A 20,338-nucleotide genomic window follows, 5' to 3' on the forward strand; every position below is an offset into this window, starting at 1 on the left:
TACAATGCCCGCTCGAATGTATCTGACCAGACACCTGCTGCAGCTTGAAAGGCCCCAAAAGTTCCTCACCAAAAGGATAAAGGGTCTCAAAATATGTCTTATGCTGCCCGACTGAAAGAACTCCAGCTCTATTCAGTCTCATACCGCTTGCTCAGAGGTGACCTGTGCCTGACATATAAGGCCATGTCAAACCCAGATTTGATGAATATGCTTCACCTCAAAAATCTAGATCCCTCAGAACCACAAGGGCGGAGACTTAAACCTTGACACGGTTATAAATAGAACGTGCTGGAGGGACAGATTCATCACCCAGAGACTCCCTATGCTGTGGAACAAAATCCCGGTACATGTGAGGCAGAGCACCTCTCTGGTCTTGTTCAAGAGGAATCTTGACCAATGGATGGGAGATTGCAGATATACCCCAGGGATTACTTCAGCGTCACTGCTTGACAGAGGCACAGCAAAATGATAGGTATAGTTTTTATTCAAACTAAAGGGGTGGCGAAAGCCACATAACTATGGGCTAGGCTTATAAATGCCCTTGGGCAGATAGCCTAGTATGAACCTATGAACCTATGAACCTATGAACCTATCATCAGAATGAATATTGACTTAATTGTCCAGTTGATTTCTATCATCTTTCCTAGTTTTATTTGGAACTGGATAAGCCCTTCTTTCTTTACATTATAAACCATCATGTTTCAATTTATTTTATTTTTTTTAATCTTAAGGACTGCATGAAATTTATTTTTATATTGTTATATTATTGTGGCATACACATTATCGTGGCATACACATTTAAGTGAAAGGATTTTATTGAAAGTTTTTGAGTAATTTGCGGTTGCTGCTGTGCCCTTTAAGTAACAGAAAATATAGCTATTTTTAGTTTTGATGAAATTCCAGTGAAAAAAGTCGTTAACTTTTGTAAAGGGAATAGTCAACGACGAACATGTGTTTTGGTTTTAAATACTCTACATACAATTGTGAGGTAATATCTCAAAAAACACTTTGATACTTCCCAGTGAACATTTTACAAAATTACAGTTAGATACTTAGACTGCTAGATATTACTTTTGTCCCCAAGTTCTGTACAGTGACCCCAATCATTCCGTATGCATAATACTGCCATCCTTACATCTGTTATACCTTTTCAGAGTACTCTTTAGCACAGTACATGTAAATGATAGCAGCATGTATAATGGCATAACTAGTGAAACTGCCAATGAATTCTATACATGCTATATCTGTAGTGTTTTTTTTATATATTCCTTCAAATTACATCTGTTAACAAGGTACAACTTTATGCACTAAGAGCTCTAATGTTTTGTCTGGTGCATCCTAAGGGCTACAAGATATTCAAAAATCAAATTAAAATTTATTAAAGTGCTATTATAACAACACACTAGTGCAATGAAAAGATGAGTAAACACTACAGCCAGACTTAAGGTGATGGTGAAATAGTGAGATGATATACTCTATATTCATACTGATAAAATCACATTTTTTTATTTAAGTGAAGCAGCTTAAGTGCTATCCAATGGTCACAGTTTTAAATTGTAACAGAGAAATGCATTTAACACAACATATGGAAAAAGAATAATGATGAAGTCTGGAATGCAGTTAAATTCACCAAAGTCTTTGATCACATGAAAGGACAAGATGGAGAGTAATGAACAAATCTAATGTCATTAGAAGGCCAGCAAGAAGAGTTGTATGGAAAAGCAACTGATGATGTGTCATGAATAAAGTTAATGGAAAATTTCAAAACTGAAATAAAGAAGGTTCGTACCCAACTTGCTATTTTTGTAGCTGATGCAAAGCATATGAAAGTGAAGATAGTGAATGCTATGAACTGTCACTTGGAGGGCAAAGAAAAGTTGCAAAAGGAAAATTGAGATCTAAAAGTAAAACAGATTTATATGCTAACTTGCAGGCTTTAAAAGAAAAGCAAGCAGATTATGAAGGCAGAGCTCAAAGGAAAAATAAACAAATAATTGTGGTAGCAGAAAAAGAGGAAGGGCAAGTTGGACTGGTTTACTTGGACAAATTAAGATTGAAATGATTCGGACTTTTTGTTCCTGGTATGACAGCAGTGATGAGGCATCCAAGACATATACTGGTGCAGTTTTGGGACTAACAAGAGTAAAGACCAAATGTCATTGCTTTGGTGTCCAAAAAAGATATGCAAGGTTGCAGATAAGGGAGTGTTTTTTGGAAAATTACTACAGTTTTCATACACATTAACAAAAAGCACAATTTTAACATCAACGAAAGAGTATCAGCTGCAATGATTAAGTTTCATATGTTTTGCTCTTTGGCATCTAGAGTGCACTTTCTGAATGGAGTTAAGACTTTTGTAGACTCACTAAAAGCACTGCCATTTACTCATGACTATGACTCAAAAGGCTTGGATGAAACAGAAGGGGGCGAGTTTACTTCAGACTCTGATGAAACACCTAAGCTTTCATCTCTGAATAAGCTAAAATTTTAAGAGGGTCTGTTAAAAATGAAGACTTAATGAATTAAAACTTGTATAGCTCAGAGGCAGAAAGTAGCACATAATACTGCAAAATAAGCAGGGTGAAATAAGAATGAACAATTTATCTGTGTTCATTCATTTTATGTGATACTTATTATTGCTGCTTATTAACTGGGTCAAATGCAATTATAAGTATGCATTATTATGTAGACTGAAAAATATTTTACCTTATGGACAGTCAGTTGTAGAATGCTGGGGGTACCTCTCAGACTAACTTACACAGGACTTCTTGCAGATTCTTTAATCAGGAAGGGAGATTTGAAATATATGACTGTTAAATAAATATTCGGTCAAATTCATAAAAGTTAGCATGAGGTGTATATGAGGCGTTACAGCTCAAGGTAACTTTTGGGAATTCCAAGACAGTCCTATCACAGTGTTTTTACATTAAGACATGCAGCACCTCAATAGGCTGTCCATGCAGCTGTGGTAATGAGACAGTCTGAGGGAGAGGCACTCACCCAGGACTGTCTGCATAAAGTAGCACAGATGTTCATGGCTGCTTGCGGTAATGAATAAGGGCAAATGGCCATGTTCATCCATAAAGGAAGACACAAGTGCTAGGGAGTTTATTGGTAATATAGTATTAGGGTGTGTGTGCGTGACTCTGTGAGGAGCTGTATGTGTCTGCCCGGCAATTAGCACTAGGGGAGTTACTGGGGGGAGGTCATACTTCCACATGCCCTTAAGACTAAAGAGCAGAGCCTGCAACATTAGGTCAAGTGGAGCCACTTACCACCAAGGTTTAGTCTTCAGGGGTAGGGGGAACACTAGGCAGCAGGGCTTACTCTGCATAACATACTTGAAAAGCAAACAGATAATGAGTTGGAGGAGTGCTAGACACCACGGAGAACTCTTTTACATCTCATGCCTTAACAGCATATAAACATAAGAATGAGGTGAATCACTAGACAACTGGGATAAGTCAAAAGATATCGGTCGGGAGGGGGCACTAGTACCAAAGATAAGTGCAACATCTTAAAAGCCATTGAAGGGGATTCCAACAATGTACATTCCCACCTCATGCAGAGGATGTTATCCCGCTGCATCATCACTAGACACCAGGGATATCATATTAAAAATAAAGAGTGAGAAAAAAAATCAAGTACAAACTGGGGATTTGAATCCTGCAACCATGCCAGAAAAAAAAAAAACAGCATTAACTCACTGAACTAACTGATAGTGCAGCTGGGTTTTTAACATATACCTAGGATCTTTGGCATTACAAAATGCTTACAACAGTTTGTGATTTATGAGGGAGAGGAATGAGGAATGTTAAAGGGACGATCCCATGTTTAAAATTAAGGTCCGAGTTAAGCTGACAAAAGTCATGCCCACTTTGACATGTCACTTTCATTCCCACCATCAGTGTCATTTTACTTTCAAATATTCTGTCAATCCACAGTTCCAGTCTTGTTTCAGCTCCCGGGATAAACTAATCTTTGGATTTGTGTTCCTCTCTGACTTACACTGGATTGGGGAACTATGCCCCCAGCTTCTGGCTCATATTTAAAATAAAGAAAGCTGTGTCAGGGATAAAGGACATCGAGTGTACACTAATTTTTAAATTTTGCATCACTCATGCTTCTACAGATGTACAAGCAGCCCTCTCATAAAAAATAGTGCATTTGTCTAGCAGTAATCAGAAATCAGCATAGATCAAACTAGAAGTTGAAAACGGTACAGAATAATGTGTCTACTAATGCTCCAACCTTTGTTCACACATTTGCTTTCTATGGAATAACTAGCAGGTCAGAAAGTCACTGCACCAGCCTAGTATTCAAAAATCAGAATACAGTAAAACATGAAAGAATGAGAATTAGGAGTTATATACTTACCATTACTTGGAATATTTGTTGTCCTTCTTCATTCTTCTTCACCAATGAGTCACGGATCCGAACCTCGGATCTAACTCAGCTGCATCCTCCAGGCTTCCGATCTTAATCTCTAGCGCCTCCCTCTTCTCACAATGCAACACGACCTCTAACTCCTCAAATCGAGTTTACAGCCTATATCTACTGATTTATAAAGACAGGACAGAAAAGAAAGAATTATGACGAAAAACCTAGGAACCCAAGGTTCCCAAAGTAGCCGATACCCTTCTAGAAATACAAGGCCAGAGGATGGCTGGGAGGGAAGGTGAGGAAAAATGAAGAAGGGCAACACATATACCAAGTTATGGTAAGTACATAACTCCTAAATATGATGTTGTCCTCTTCATTCTCCCTCACCAATGAGTGAGTCCCCAGCTACCTAATTCTTAGGAGGCCCTCAAGGAAGGATATGCCAGAGCACTGTCAAACCAAGGAGACTCTAGTCTTGGAGACAAATGTACACATGCAAAAGGAGTCACAAGACAGGTCTAAATCCAGTGACTGCAGCAGAGACATCAACAGTAGAAGCTTTGGAGGGAGATCTGATAAGGTATCTGTGGACCTAACAGGATGGCTCTAAGAAGGGCCAGACACTTCTAGACTGTTTCCAGTACAAATCAGCTGAATATAGTCCAGAAACTATTTGGTCAAGTTAAAACTGGAAGCCGAAAGACCTCACTGGGTAGGAAGGGAAATACCAAATGCCAGTACATGTCTGTGCGCATGAAAAAACAGAACATATATGTGTCCTTGCTAGAACAGTTTGAGCACAAGACCCACAACTGTGAGGATAGGACAATGTTGGGCCCTGTGGCTGCTCTAGGCATAAAGGAAGAATTGGTATAAGACACACCCAATCTTAAGACCAATAATGCAAAGGGACTTGGAAGGCAAAGCTAGCTCAATTAGTTTCTGGGAAAGCCCCTACCGATTAACTCTGATATCCCAAGGTAGAATGACGTCTTGTAGAGGATCTGAGCCGAAAAATTGCTCACGAAGATCTTTTTGCTGCGACTAGACAGCATAACGTTTGGGATACTGGATCCCAGATGGGAAAGATGGAGAACCCCAAATGAGCCTCAGAATCTAATGATATTCTAGATGGATAGATATTCTATCCACTGCACTTGTTATTGAAAAGAGAAGTCAAGAGGATGCAGCAAAGTTGGCCCCAACAGCAGAAAAACAGATTCAGATGGTTTGGTAGAGGAACCAAACGTGAAGAACCAGAGTGGACTGGCTAAGTCTGTATGTGAGAGTGCTGGATAATGCTGGTATATGTAAAGCAATCGGAAAAAAGTCTGATGAAATTGCCCATACCTAGACACTCAAGGTCTCTCCACACCAATGTGGCAGAACAGAATCCTGTGGTTAGAAAGCACGGCAAGTCAGCTGACCAACTGTCAGTATGCACTGTAATAGTCTTTAAGGGGAGAGCGCCCCCAAAAAACATGCAATGTTGGGAAAGGGTAGTGCCCCCAAACCTAGGGCATAGAAATGTCAGTTGGCTTGCAGGAAAGACCACATCACTTGATCTCACTTTCCCTAGAAATGTGCTCCCAGCCCCGGGGGGGGGGGGTGCCCCATGGTCATTGTTGCTAAGCAGGAGGAGGAGAAACGCTAAACTAGAAGGGGGTAGTCTGGCTGGGTCCACAGGCAGATATGACATTGGCTAATTTGAGTGAATCTTATAGTAGCAGGCTGGGACTGAAAGGAATAGACTAACAACCTGTGAAAACCCCATTGACGGATATGTACAAGAACCCTAGCAAGAGGGAATCACAATATGGCTAGCATAGGATATGGGGCTAAGAGAATGCAAGGTCAGTATTGCTGAAGGTGACGTAAGTGACAGCAGTTCCCTTATCGGATTTTTTAAAGATGTGAAGCAATGGAGAGGCAGAGATACTATCTGATCCACAGTATCCGAAAGGAGCTGACGCCTTAGGGATTCTGCACTGGGAAAAGATTGGAATCTGCCATGTTAAATTGTGATGAAAAGGGAAAGGGACAGCAGTCATCTCTGGTTTGCTGCTATGCAACCTAGTCTCCAGGGAAGACTACATGGTGTGGAAAGAATGCCACTTGAACACGTCCCACTACTCCTGGCAGAAAGCACAAGTGGTCTCTGTGGCTTGAGGGGGATGAGGTAGAAGAACAGTCTGCCTAAAAACGGGTGATCAACTAGATCCATCAGCAAAAAAGACATTAGCAAAGTGGTCATGTGGGAGCAAAAAGGGACTAAAAAGGAGATGGTACACAAAAGCTTGCAGAATCCATCTTCCAGGAGGAGAATGGAAAAGATAGTGGGTTCTACCTCTTGATTTCTAAGTGATGTGACAAGGAGATGAATCAAGGATGCTACCTGGTTCATAGCAATCAAGTGTGAACTACCGAATTTTAATTGCCAAATTGACAGCAAAGCCCAGGGATCTGGGGCCTTAAGACAGGTAACCCCCAGATTGCAACGGCTGGTACTCAGTTGGATCATCAAGATAGTAGATGAAGACACCTGAAATTCTCTAAGGAATATGGATGGAGAAGAGGGAAGCCTACAGCACCTGGTATTCCCAGGCAGTCTCCCATCCAAGTACTAAGCAGACCTGACCCTGCTTAGCTTCCAAAATCAGATAACATCGGGTGCATTCAGGGTGGTATGGCCATAGGCAGATAATCACCTCACTCTCATTGTGAGAGGCATCTTTAGTGTAACCTTCATAGAACTTACTGTGTCCCTTGGGGAAAAAGGGAACAGGAGAACAAGAATTTTGAACTCCATAGTGGACCAGGTAGAGGTTCGCAGAAGAGGACCAATTACATATCTCTGAGACCAATTAAATACTGGTTATGGGAAGAAGTCAGTCACAGGAAACGTCTCCATGGAGCTTTGGCAGAATGGGCGTCCAGAACTCCATGGCTGCTGAAGACCCCAGAACTGAATGAAACTGAGTGAAGAATTTGCTAGATGGGAAAGAGGGGAAAGAAGCCAGCCATCGACATGTCCCATACTAATAGCTGTCTCTACAAGGTACCTATCCACGTCCAGGAATGAATTCACTCCCCAAGTACATCTAGTATGTTTAAATGCCTGAGTGCCCAAACATCACCTGTTCTAGTAGAAACCACAGTAGAGCTTGCTAAACTCAATCTGGCCATGCAACTTCACTGCTGCAGGTCACAGTACTCCACTGGGTCAATTACTGTTTCCCTTCAGTACTGAATGGGGGAAAAAAATAAACCATTGGATCCAAAGAATTCTCAGATCTGAACCAGACAAACCTGAACAACAGCTCTGGACCCGAAAGTACTGAATCCAAGGACAGCCAGTGTTTGAGGGCTGACCTCCAAGCTCTGCATAGGTGGAATTACTCTCCCTTGTTAAATACATCTAGAAAAAATTCACATCTGGTTTAGCACTTATCTGTCCATCTGACACAGGCAGACTGCTAATTGCTATTTGCAAAGGTCATATCCTAATATCCCTTATTTGTGCCAAGAAGGCGGACAGAATAGCTGGGAGTGTGCTGCTACTTATCTAAGCTAAATACTTAATGCTTATTCAAGTATAAGTTAAAATGGTCCATGAGAGCAGCATTTTCTTTCTTTTTTTTATGGAGGAATGAACCCAGAGACAACCCAACAATCTCAGCATGCATAGAGTTAACATGATGTACCATCAACAAGCGTACTAAATAACTCACGGAGCCTGGGTGATGTCTCGGATCCAGATGACACCCACTGTAGCCAATCGCTACAGATCCAAGAAAACTGTATCCTGGAAAAAAGGCACTTCTTCCACTTCATCAGCTACACTTCAGTTCCTAGAAGCTCTGATTATAGGAGAGAAAGACCACTCAAAGGCTTCAGATCCTAAAACTCCAGATCCAAAGAAGGAACAGCCTCGCTGCCTCTGAGATAAGGTAGCATAAGCTTGGGATATGAGGCTGATTATATATCATCCCATCTCAGCCATTGAGCTAATCTGACCAGCCATGATCGATTTCCCAAACTGGACAAGAGCATAGCGCAGCGCCGTTGGTCAGGCAAATATTCTCTTGCCATTGGGCATGTTAAATAACACTGCTCAGCTATTCGGATCTGGAGGGTCAGGATCCGTAGTGAGTATCACATGAGTGGCAAAAGACACTCTGGGCAGAAGCAGGAGAACCCAAAGCTTTAAACACTGATAACGGCCATTAGGAACTTCGGATTTAAGTCCGTGGATCTGAGCTCCTGGTTCAGTGTGTCCATTTCTATACCATGGGGGTTTGAGCCCCATTAGAAACACATCTTAGGAATCTTCCTCTCAACTGTACAGATCTCTGTGGGAAGTACTGATTCTGGCCAACACTATTAGTCTGCTTCTATCCAAATTGTGGTTCCCTGGCAACTTTTGCTAAAAATAAAGACTGGGTCTGAAATGACAACAGGCATTTGAATTTCAGAAATGTATGCTAAAGCAGAACCTGATACACTATCAACTTTACAAGTCCATATACAAAAAAATAAAAGTCACTATTTTGGACCTTTGTCTCAGTTTCTTGCTTTAAGAGGTTAAAAGGTATGGGCAGTGGCAGACTGCAGCAAGGAGGACTAAGAAAATACCAAGACCCTGCAAAAGGCAACTTTAAACTCTGTAAACATGGTACTGAATATATATATTGCTGGAAATGTTACAAAACTTGCACCAGAGGGGAAGACGTATCATGTATTATGACAAAGGGAGACTTAAATCCTGAGAGCTAAAAATCCTGACCCATTCCCTCCATACTGACTACAGCAAAAAAAAGAAAGGTGCATGACCTAGTTAGATTCTTCACCTGAACCCCATTGACTTTAACCACCAAAAAAACAAACAAACCAAAGGGAACAGACAGCCATACAAAGCAGCAACTGGGGAGTCTCATGCTTCCCTTGAAACACAGAACACTAAACAAAAATGTTTGTACATTAGTTTATCTACATTCAGGCATGTTAGAAACAACTGGCAATTTGTCAAATGTCAAGAAAAAAAACCTGGGCTAAGTGTCATCACGTGCATCAGAGAAACCTTTTTGGGACTTGCAGAACCACATTTCCCCACCTTTCTGACCTTTGGGATAAGGTCTAGATGGGGTGTAAAAACAGACTCCCATGGCAGACAAGGTTTTCCCATCCTGCTCGCACCTGGTTAAAGTATCTTTCACCTTAGGTCCAAAAAGGGATGAATCATCAAAAGGGGCATTGGTGAAGGAAGACTTGAAGGGCTCGGCAAAATTGCAAAGACACATCCAGGAATGTCGCCTTAGGGAAATTCCTGCAGCTGCTGCTCTGCTTACTCCATCAGCTGTGTATGAAATCAGTCTCATGGAGGAGTTGACAATCGAGTTGAGGGTGGAGAGTTGCGAAGAAACTCTGTCTGCAGTCCACAAAGCTGCAGTACCCTGGTGGGTATCTCCTAGCTCTTTGAGGAGATCCCTCTGAAGCCTTGTGAAATGGGTCAAGTAATTCAGTGACCGTAGGGTAAAGGCCACTGAAGAAAAGGTACACTTTCCATATCTGTCCATAGTCTGTGACTCTTTGTTGGGAGGATAAACAGATGAGAAGGTCTCCGATAGCTCCTTTTTGGTGGATGTCGCCGCCACCACCATTGCATCTACAGGGACTCCTTTGGTAAGAAACTCTTTTTCAGTAGGGGCTGTAATAAATTTGTTGGAACTCCATGGAACCGGTTAACTGTATCAGGGGAAGTCCAGGCCTTACATGATATCACATTAAGTAACTGATCGTAGGGGGGAGTCACCCAGGAGGTGGAAGGGCGAGATCCAAAAGCCTCCAGGTACACCAATGTGTACTCTGAAGGGTTGGTGGGCTTCCAGGCACCCCTCTGTTTCAGGATCTCAAGGATGTCAGCAAAGGAGGCATCCTCAGAGGGGGACCACATGGACCTTTCAGACTCATTCAGACTGGGGTCCAATGTAACCAACTCATGGGAGTCTATGTACTTCCTCTTGCACAGTCTCTTCTGAGGGACTTCCTCAGAGGGACAGTCTGGAGAAGTTTTGGAGGAGACAGCATTGCCCGCAGGGGCTTCCTGGGGCTCTGGATCTATACGCTTGGGGGGAGTGGGCGAAGAAGAGAGCAACACTGGCGCCTGTGAGGGAAGAGAAGATGGCTTAGAGAGTGGAGCTGTCTGGGATGACAGCACTCTCTCCATCAGCTCAAAAGCCCCCTATTCCACATCAAAGAGACCCTCCACTCCGAAGATGCTGAGGATCTGCTCCAAGGTGGAGCAGGTGGCTCAGAAGCTGATGTAGGAGCCAACCTCAATCTCGCTGAGGCACCAAGGGGTAGAGTCGGCTCAGACAACTGTTCACATCGACTCCCCTCCCTGGACCCGATGGGCGAGTGTCGGCTCCTAGACTCTTCAAGATCCGATGGACCCAAAGATGCTGGAGGAGAAGCCAGAGCCAATGATCATGAAGGAGGTCCCAGTATTGACGGTTCCACTACTATCGGATCCACACTCTCTGGCTCCACAGCTACAAATGGGGTCAGAGGAAGAATCAAAGATGGTGTCTTGGACGGTCCAGAGTCCTTTGGGGTCAGACACGATAACATTTTTGCTTGTGACAGAGTCTTAAGCAATCTCTTCACCACCTACTCCACATCATCATCAGATAAACTCCTGGAGGAACGGGAGGACAATGAAGGCTATCTCGCCCTCTCTAAAAAGGGTGATCTCAATGTCGGAGATATCGGCTCCAACACAGGAGACCTTCTCCTAATTGGTAACCCTACTGGCTCTGAGGATACTGATGGGGCCGGAGATGTAGATTTTGTTTTGTTGGAACAGAGAGCCCTCAGTTCCAAAGCAGCAACTTTTTTAGGAGGTGCTGAAGCTGGAGCTGAGACAGCATGTCGTTTGGAACCTGGATGGGACGAAGAAGAAGGTTTGGAGCTTTGAGATCCTTCCAAGCATTCCTGAAAAGGACCTTTTAACAAACTCCTGACCATCAATTTATTTCTATGCTCTTGAAGGACCCTGCTGCTGAAACCATGGCAAATAGTGTAAGGGTCTTGTAAGTGGATGGCCCCCAAACAATATACACAACTGGCGTGTCCATCCGTGATTGACATCTTTTGAGTGCATTGATTGCACTTCTTAAAGCCAGACTGCCTATGTTCCTTAGGTTTTTTTCCTTTTCCTTCAACATATCCAATGAACTAAATATAACCCACAGAAGAAAGGAAACTTAAGACTTTAAACTTTTAACTATAAAATGCTCCAAGAAAAAAAACAGGAGCCTACTAATTACTAACAAACACAATAAGTTGAAATGCACACAGATTAATTGTCAGCAGAAAGCTGTAAGAAAAAGAGGGCCATCAAAGGACAGGTTTAATTACTAAATGAACACACAGTAAATAAACTGCTCCAAAGAAAACTGGAGCCTATTGAACTACTAACACCACACCAATACACGCCCAAAAAGCTTTCAGCAGAAAGCTGTAAGAAAAAAATGTCAGAGGACAGATCTAACCACTACTAGACAGTAAAAACTATTACTGGAACACCACAAATGCACAATGATGGAGAATCCTCTAACATAAACAGAATCTCCAAGGAAGGAAGGCACGGGGACAAAAAGCGGTTCTCTAAGTTAAATGGGCTGCTGAGAGCCCTCTAGCTTAAACAGGTCTCTCACAGACACAAAAAGAAAAAAACACACACAGAAGGACTAAAGGGGTTTTATCTAACTCTATCGCACAATTTAGAGGAAAAAACTGACAAGAAACTAGAAAGTGAAATAAATTCTACTCAGCCAACGAGCCAGTTAGAAGATATCCCAGTCGCTTAAGCAGCAAATGAGATCTGGGGATTTAACCAGATGCATCATGGGATAGGGGTTAGCATTGAGCCACTGGAAGCTCTCGAGCTTTTGTATTCAGCCGAGTCGGAACCGATGCTCGGTTCTGAACCCAGCCAGCAAGAATTACGGCAAGATAGGACAACATAATATTATGAAATGAAAGAAACAAAAAACTCTGTTTACTAATGTTTTAAAAGTCTTGCATTACTGATTTGCTTTCTAGAGTAGCAGCAGCAGTCAGGTTACAAAATGCCCGAAAGGCTACTTTTCTCAATGGGTAAAATGCACAGATTAAACTAATGAATGCCTCACAGAGAAAGCTGTTGTCAGTACAAATGCAATTTGAGATAGGATTGGAGATAGAATTTGGCTAACACCTTTGAAACTTCCTTCAGGCACTCTTCCCCCAACCCTCAGCCAAAGGTGAGCATGCTCAGAAAGACAAACCTGAAATGTAAACCGAGGCTGAATCAAAACAACAAATCCCTGGGACTGTCCCTTTAAGCATACAAAATCATGGATGATATCATGGATTTTAAGTATTACACCTACACATGTAGAAAGTCACTTGGATAACTGTTTTTTCACTAGCATGCATTTACTGAAGGATATGAATGTGAAACTCCAATCTTTGGCCATTAAGGACTAAATGTAATGATTCATTCAGTTACTAGGACAGGGAAAAAAGAGACATCATGTACATTCTAACAGCAGGTACTGGTACAGGTTATATGCTGTGTGTGTGTGTGTGTGTGTGTGTGTGTGTGTGTGTGATAGACCGAGTGACTGACAGCGGTGCCTGTGCTAGCATGATGCATCCTCTACTGTGATTACCACAGAAAAGTGCTGACCTGTGATTCAGAGACATGCAAATTAGCTAATAATAAGGTTTTTCCTCATTATGGCTAATATGCCTCTGAATTGTAAATCTCTGCAATTACCCCAGCTCTTAATGTGAGCAGTGGAGTTCCTTATCAATCCCTTGGACTATGTATACTGCGATGATGTGAGGTATTGCCAGCTAGGCCAGGAGAAGTAGGGCACTGGATGTGTAACATATACCAGCATAGTTAGCTGGAGTTTTGTAAAGAATTATATGTCATTTATATTTCAAACTGATTTGTAAAGCTGCTTGTGTTAAAAATGTACCAACATTGGGTCCTGTTGGACAGAAAAGAAATATACCTGTATGTCAGACTATACTGCAACTGTTGAAATGAATATATTGTAACAAAGGATACTGGAAAAGAAGAGGTTAATCTCAGTCCAGCTAATTTTGAAAAATAGTCTGAAATTAAATTATCTGGTTTAGGCCATAAAGATTGCATCTTACAGTTCTGATTGCAGCCAGAGACAAAATGTCTGGGAAAACCAGGACTAGGAATCCTACTATATTGTCCTTAGGGGTGAACTAATTGCTACCCTGGAAGGGTGGACGTTTTTGGAATGGTTTTATAGCTTTCAGATGCTATAGCACATTTTAACAAAACTGTGATTGTGTATTATGACACATATGTGCTAGATTCTGGTTCAGTTTCTAGTAAAGTGGGTAGTGTAGGAACAAGACTGAGATAACTAGATGTATGTGATGTCATTCTGTAATCGAGCACTGAAATGATCTTTTAATATTAGATGGGACATAAGTCTCAGGGCAGTTTGTTTTTGAAACCTGACAAAGAAGGAAGGCCACTCACCCACTTCATCTTGTCTTGCTCTAGTAAGTGAACTAGGGGACAGTAATTCTTTAGATCAGTCAGGAAAATAGAGTGAGATTAGTTAGTGTTGTTTTTCTTTATCTGTGTGAACCTTTCTATCTGTGTTATTTTTAATATTGCCTGTGATTGAACTCTGGTGTTTATTATAGTATTTTCATGTTCTTCTATTATTAAATATATTTAACCTTCCCACTGTGGCTGGTCGTTAAGAGCATATCTTAACCTTTGAGAGTACTCATATTTATTTGGTGATACTGTGGCTGCTCCTGAAAGCCTTGCTGCACTGGTCAAACACTACTATTTTTATTAGCATTCATTTTATCCAGTATAATTGGGTACCCTTGTAGGAGCCTTAGAGCAGCTGGTGTTGGAGTATTTTGGTGGCAGTATCTACCTTATAGTCTGGGCAGAGGGGGGACAGATGGTAATCTGTGCTAGCTTTTCCCAGGTGTGTGTGTGTGTGTGTGTGTGTGTGTGTGTGTGTGTGTGTGTGTGTGTGTGTTTGTGTGTGAAAATCAAATCTCAAAGAGCATGTGTGTCAGCTACTTGGAGCAGTGGCACAGCACTGGTTTCACAGAGAGGGTGGTGGAGGACTTGGCTTAGAACACTTAGCTGAGGACTCAAATCTACAGCTGTGTCAGTGGGGAGTCTTATTTGGGGGCCTGGAGAGAGTGAGGAAAACCAGCCTCCTGTTTGCTCTCAAGGGAAATTGTGCTTGGTGTACAGACCTGCATCTGAAAATACTATGTGTATCTACTTGGGAAGGACTGAGACTCCTTAATTAGGGTTCCTATTAGAAGACCAAAGACGCATTTGTTCGAATGCGTCTTGGTCGAACATAAAAGACTGAAATGGCAAAATACTGAAACGGCTTTTAAGGAAATTCTTTCCCTGGGAAAGAATTTGCTTGGTCGCTTCGTTACTTTGCCGTTTTTGGCACTGTAGTGTGGACTTGGAGTTGATATATTTAAGTAGGGGGGTGTGGGGGGAAAATCCCCCCACTTAATGTAATGTTTACAGTGTTTTTTTTTTTTTTTTTTGTTGGAACAGCAAATTTTTTCCCTTGGAAAAAAATCGCTGTTCTGACAGTTCGACATTGTAAGCATTTGCTTACATAGGGTCGATTAATCACCATTCGCTTTTCTAAGCGTTCGGTGATCTAATATATTCCCCTTAATTATTGGCCCAGAGGAGGGATGTCACATAAACAAAAGATCTGATTTCTCAGTATAAGTGGGAACTGAGATTACATAGTTGGATTGGTTGGGGGGTAAGATGGAGATTCCTCCATTACCTACTACCTATCTGAAATGATTAAAAAATGAAATGATACATTTTATACAGTGTTAAATATGCTTATAGATCAGAATTAAGTAGTTTTAACAATTCTTGACAGAAAGCTGGGTTAGCTGTAATCAACTAGGGGAAATATGTTTGGCACACAGCAAATTAACTATCTATTTATCTATGGATAACTGTGCAGGCATGAATCTGTCAGGTCACGTGGGTGAAAAAAGAAGTTATGTTCTTAACATAATGTTCCATCTGTGTTGTTGATCTTCATTCATTCATTACTGATGGGTGTCGGTTCCGTCCTCAGAACAGAGTCAGCCATTACAACAAGCTTGCACAAGCCAAAAACCTCTCAAGCTAAGCTTTTAACCACAGTGCTCCTCTCCATATTACCTCAGATCAAGTTTGCCCATAAGGAAAGGACAGATTACATAGAGAAAAGCGAAGGCTTTTTCTGAGCAACTTCCTTATCACAGGATAGGACCATAGCCGAACCTCCAAGAGTCTTTCAGAGGGGGATGGTGGGTGGGTTGTAATAAATGAATGAATGAAGATCAACAACACAGATGGAACATTATGGAAAGAGCATAACTTCTTTATCTGATGTTGTTAATCTTCATTCGTTCCTTACTTATGGGACAGAGTCCCTAGCTACCTTGTTTCCTGGGAGGCCCTATGGAAGAATATTCCTGAGTACCATTGAACCAAAGGAGGCTCTCTCGCTGGAGACCATATCCAATTTGTAATGCATGATAAAGGTATGAGGAGAGGTCCATGTTGCTGCTGCACAAATGTCATCCATGGAAACTCTTGCATGGAAAGCAACAGATGTTGCAACTGCTCTTGTGGAATGTGCTTTGATCTTAGAAGGTATAAAAACCTTGTTTCATGGATAAATAAAGGAAATGCAATCTCTCAGTCATTTGGATAAGGTAACTTTGGAAATTAATTTTCCCAATTTTGGGCCTGAATATGATATAAATAATTGTCTGACTTTCGCATGGATTTAGATCTGTGGAGATAAAAGCACAGTTGTCTGTGCACATCAAGCAAATGCAATGAATATTTTCCTTTATTAGAAAAAAATGGTAAATCAATCATTTGATTAATAGTCAAATCAGAGATAACCTTCAGTAAAAAAGATGGATTAGTTTGTAGTGATACTCTGTCCTTATGGAAGATGTAGGGGATGTTTTATACACAAGGCTTGTAACTCAGAAATTCGTCTTGCTGTAGTAATGGCCACCAAGAATAAGGTTTTCCAGGATAAACATTTTAAGTCACAACTGGTGGCAGATTCAAATGGAGGGTGAGTCATGGCTTGTAGAACCAGTGTTAAATTCCATAGCTCAATCGGCTGTTTGAAGGGGGGTCTGATGTGTAAAACCAGCTTTCAAAAAGGTTTTACAGAGACGGTTAGAGATTAAGGAGGAGCCTTTGAAACCATTGTGGAAGTTGGAAATTGCTGCCTGGTGTACTCGAATGGAAGAAGCTGCAGCTTCAGAATGTAGGCGATTAGATAGATAATCTAAAATCATGGAAAGCGGTGCCAAAAAATGATTTATTCTTTTTTCGTGAGACAAAATAATGAATCTATTCCATTTGCTGAGATAAAGTTTCCTGGTAGATGATTTATGGGAAGCCAGAAGAATGTGACAAACAGGGGAGGACAGGTTGTTTGCCTGGCAATCACCGGAAGTGGAGGAACCAAGCTGTCAGCTTGAGTTTTGATAAATTTGGATATTTCAATCCCTATGGATGTGATAGTAGTTCCGGAGTTGGATCTAGAATCCAAGGTTGCTGTAGTAGGTGAGGCCAAAGGAAGGGGAACCAAATCTGTCATGGCCAGTAGGGAGCAATGAGGATTACTCTGCTTTTCAACTGAAGAGCCCTCATCAAGAAATGGGGGATCAGTGGGAGTGGAGGGTATGCATATAGAAGTCCTGTGGGTCAATCATGTACAAGACCATCCCTCGGGGACTTCCCCTTCAGGGGAATTAGGGCAAAGTAGCTGCTGCATTTATGATTTGTGGGGGATGCAAACAGATCGCAGCAAGGCTGGCCACAGCGACTGAATATCTTCTTCACTATGACAGGATTGAGGGACCACTCGTGAGGCAGGAGAATGCATCTGCTCAACTTGTCCGCAATTCCGTTAGAATTCCCAGGAATGCACATTGCTATCAGAAAGTGGTTGAAAGCTATCGTCCATTGCCAAATTCTCATATCCTCTCGACACAACGAGTAGGACTTGATTCTGCCTTGTTTGTTGATGTACCAGACTATGATATGTTGTCAGACTGGATGGCAATTGTTCCTGAAAGGAGAAAATATTGAAATGTTTGCAATGCTAGAAGCACAACCCTCAGTTCTAGAACACTGATATGCAGACTGGCCTCTATGGATGACCAAGTGCCTTGGAGAGTCTTTCCCTGGTAGTGCTCCCCCCACCCAATCAAGGAGGAGTCCATGGTCACTATGGCTTTGGGCTGAGAAGGGGAGAAAGGTCGACTCCATATATTCTCTTCTGGCTCATAACACCAAATTAAGTCTTGTTTGCACCAATTTGTTATCCTGATCTGAAATGTCATGAGGAGATTCAAAGGGGACCATTGTGTTAGCAAAAGCCACTGAAGAAGCCTCATGTGCAGTCTTGCCAGTGTGAATATTGTTATAGATGCTGCCATGGACCCTAGTAGTTGAAGGACTGCCTGAGCTGGCACTTTGTCCTGACTATCACTCGGAGTTGTGATCTGAATCTTTGAATCCCGTGAATAGGAAGGTAGACTACACAAGAATTGGTATTGAATTCTGCCCCAATGAACTCCAGTCTTTGAGAAGGGATTAGTTTGCATTTGTCCTTGTTTACTGTTATCCCTAGGTGTTTCAAGAGATGTAGGGTGTAATGGATCACTGAGACTAGTAGATGCTTGGTTGGGGTGGTGAGGAGCCAATCGTCTAGATATGTAAACACCCACAATTCTTGCAGTCTCAAATGAGCTGTTACCACTGCCATGCATTTGGTGAACACTCTGGGGGCTGTGGAGGGGCCAAAGGGCAGTGCTCAGAATTGGTAGTAATTGGCTCCCAGCCAGAAGTGGAAAAATCTTCTGGAGCGCTTGCCCATTTTTATGTGGTAATACGCATCTTGAAGATCTATAGAGCACATCCAATCGTCTTTGCCCAGGAAGGTGATTACAGACTGTACTGTGACCATCCGGAACTTTGCTTGTTTGATGAATTTGTTTAGGATGCTGAGGTCCAGAACTGGCCTCCAGTCCACTGTTTTCTTTGGCACTAAAAAGAACCTTGAGTAAAAATCTATTTGGCCTGAAGGGACTGTTTGGATGACACTTTTTTGAAGCAGCATTTGAATTTCTAGAGCTGCTGCTTCCCTTTGACTGGTTGGAACATCGGGAATGTGTCATAAAGGCCTAGGGAAAAAACTGAAAGGAATGTGATAACCTCTGGTAATTATCATCTGCACTCAAGAGTGTGGTTATTTCTTGCCAGGCAAAGTGGTGCAGAGAAAAATGACCCCGACTGCTACCAGAGGCAAGCAATTAGGCCATTCTTCAGGAGAGCTGATAGGGCTGTCCAGAGAAAGAATCTCTGGACCCCTGGTTATGTGGACCCCCCTGTGCCTCTGAAGGGGTGTCTTCCAGCTGAATTCACCCCCTCTACCCTGGCGGGAAAAACTCATCATGTGTGTCATGGAAAGGACCTTGGGACTTTTTGTACCACATCTTTCCACTCCTCTGATTCCTGGAATAGGGTCGTTGTGGTGAGGAAAAACATAGTCCCACAGCAGACAACATCTTACTGTCCTTTTTACACCTGGCTAAAGTGTCTTACTTTTGGGCCAAAAAGAGAGAAGGCCTCTACGGGGGCATTTAGGAAGAAAGACTTAAAAGGATCAGCAAAGTCACATAGGTGCATCTAGGTGTGACATCTCGTGACAATGTCTGCGTCAGCTCCTCTAGCCACCCCTTCGGTAGAGATTGAAATCAACCTCATGGATGAATTAGAGATGGACTCCAGGGTCGCAAGCTGTGAGGCAACTTTGGACTGTACCTCATCAGAGACTGCTCCTGCCAGGGTTTCTGAGAGTTGTGAAATTTGGTTTCTCTGAAGCTGAGTAAAGTGTGTCAGATAATTCAGGGACCAGATGGCAAAGGTCACTGAAGAATACACCAGCTTCCCTAGTCTGTCTGTTGTCCGAGACTCCCTGTTTGGGGGACGGACAGTAGTGCTTTCTTCACTGAGCTCTTTTTTAGTGGCCATCACCACAACCATAGCATTTACTGGAAGGCCCTTGGACCAGTGTGGGTTGTCTTCTGTTGGGGAAAGAATTTTGTCTGGCCTCCGGGGGATAGGTTCAATGGCATCAGGACTCTTTCACGCATGCTGCATGATGAGTTGGACAAGTTCATCTGCAGGCAGGGCCACCCAGGAGGTAGAGGGCCAGGCCCGGAAAGCCTGCAAGAATACGGACTCCTCAGAGGAACGGGTGGTGGACTTCCAGTCACCCCACTGCTTCAGGATTTCTCAGATGTCTGCAAAGGAGACATCATCAGGGGGTGATCATGGGGACCCTTCCCCCTCATTGTAGTCCATATCTTTTGGTCACAGATTCCTTTGGGGAATCCACGTGCTTCCTCTTGCAAGATCTCTTACGAGAAACCTTCATAACAGGAGCATCCAAGGAAGCTCTTGCAGAGGGGAAACCTTGCTGAAGGGTGTCTTGAGGTTCCCAAGCCTGGTGTCCATGAGTAGTGGGCTATATCAGCTGTGGCTCAGTAGAAGAGAAAAGGAGGATCTCCAGTGCTGGAGGGACCAACTGAGAGCCTGCAATAGGCCAGTGCCCTCTCCATCACCTGGAATGCAGGTCCTCCCAAAGAGGGGTGGGAGCTGGGAACAGAGAGAGAGAACCTCGGGACCAGGGTCACACACCGCTCTGAAGAACCCACTGCCAGGGAGGGAGCCATGGGAGGAGTCAGTTCTGTCAAAGCAACTGGAACTGTGATAGATGTTTGAAAAGGAGATGCTGTGGCAGGGAACACG

The 20,338-nt window shown here is 42.6% G+C and overlaps 1 protein-coding gene and 1 pseudogene across 2 annotated transcripts in view; both read right to left on the reverse strand.

The window, feature by feature from the left end:
* LOC122816772 (tetratricopeptide repeat protein 30A) overlaps positions 1-20,338 on the reverse strand; it is a 2,782,581-nt gene that overhangs the window by 2,001,669 nt on the left and 760,574 nt on the right. The gene's annotated exons all lie outside the window — the stretch shown is intronic.
* On the reverse strand, positions 6,963-7,081 carry LOC122817470 (annotated as a pseudogene).

Source organism: Protopterus annectens, chromosome 12.part0, assembly GCF_019279795.1.
Source record: "Protopterus annectens isolate FY-2018-M chromosome 12.part0, PAN1.0, whole genome shotgun sequence".
Classification (NCBI taxonomy): Eukaryota; Metazoa; Chordata; order Ceratodontiformes; family Protopteridae; genus Protopterus; species Protopterus annectens.